Source organism: Alligator sinensis, unplaced genomic scaffold (genome assembly GCF_000455745.1).
Source record: "Alligator sinensis unplaced genomic scaffold, ASM45574v1 scaffold479_1, whole genome shotgun sequence".
In the NCBI taxonomy this organism is placed as follows: Eukaryota; Metazoa; Chordata; order Crocodylia; family Alligatoridae; genus Alligator; species Alligator sinensis.
Genome location: NW_005842324.1, coordinates 9,928 through 11,523, shown reverse-complemented (window position 1 = coordinate 11,523; position 1,596 = coordinate 9,928).

The window sequence follows — 1,596 nt, the reverse complement described above, 5'->3', positions numbered from 1 at the left end:
GGGGCGCCCCGGCCCCCAAACCAGACCAATGTCAGCAGCTCCCAGAGTCAGCTCCAAACCTGCTGGCCTGGATTTATCCCCCCCGCAGGATGCCCCTGCCCTGAGCTGCTTCAGGTCAGAACCATCCTCTTTATCTGATTGTTTCAAACCTCAGGGCATTTCCTAAGCTGGCGCCTGCCCAGTGCAAGATAAATAGGATGCCCATGCGGCAAGGGGAACATGGGGTACAAGTGATCTGGATCGTACCTGCACTTGTACGGCGCACGGCTTGTTTCCCGTAAATTGGTTGAAACGGTATCTGGGGAATTCAGTTCTCCCTGTTTCATTTATATGCTAGCCCGGTTTGTTGATGGGATTTGTGTAGTTCCTGATTTATTGGGAGTCGCACAAAAGACCCCCAGTAAACCTTGAGACCCTTTCAGTCCTTGTCTTTTATGATTCCCACATCAGGACGTGTTTGGTCTGTTACCAGAGCAAAAGCTAAATGCTAAGATGCAGATTTGGGGGCTCTTTTCCAAATCTCCCTTTGCAGACAATGGGTTTCTCCATGAAAGGAGCAGATTTGGGCTTCATTATTTACTCATTTGCAGGCCAAATTCTTTCATCTGCTATTTCTGTGCAACACGGATTGCATGGGTGTAATGGAGGACAGGGTTTATCCCTTTGTGTTGACAGCAGGGAGGGATTAAACAACAAGTGGTACAGCTGGGTCCAATATTGAATTTGAAAGTAAAAAATGAACATGTGCACAAGTGATTAGAAAAACGGGGTCACCCATTTTATAGCTTTAAAATATTTAAAGTGCATGTTCTCATCCATTTGCTGTAGATGTTATTTTGTGATTGTACAGTAGCTTATGAATAGAGGTTTTCTTGTACAAAATCAGAAATAAACATATACTTGATTCAATCATCTCCAGTGAATAGCTATTAGCAAACATGAAATGGAAATGGAATTTCAAAGGGATCCAAGAAACTCTTTCATCACAAAATCTCAGAAGCATTTTTCAAACATTAAATAATTTTACTCCATAGTAACCGTGCGAGGGAGATACCTTTCTAACCATTTTGTAGATAGGAAAACAGATGGGGATCAGTTTTTAATTTCTCAGTACAAGTGGCATGCTCAACTCCTGAACCTACTCAACTCAAGGGAAAGATGAGTTTGGAGTCAGGCCCTAAATGACTTGCCCTTTTTCAGTTCAAAGACCCTTCAGTTCCCTACCAAGACACCCTTGTTTTGCAATTTGTTCAGAATGTTTCAGATCCCCCATTTGAATTCTTCACTACTCAGTTCAGCTATGGTAGTTCAGAGCCTTTAAAATTTCCGTTCAAGATATTTAACACATCTATTCTTAATTAAATGCAAAGTACATACATTTACAGACTTAGCATTTTTCATACTGCAGATGATGTTTTGTGCTAGGTTTTTTGACCCTAGGTTCTTAGGTTAAAAGCACCCACCTAAAAATAGGCATAGTTAGTCCTGGCTCATGTAGACCCCTCTGAAAATGACAGGAAGGGCAGTCATAATAATGCAGGCAAGAAATGTATTTGAAATGAAAATGCAGAATGTCAGCATCTGTAGGAAGATTCT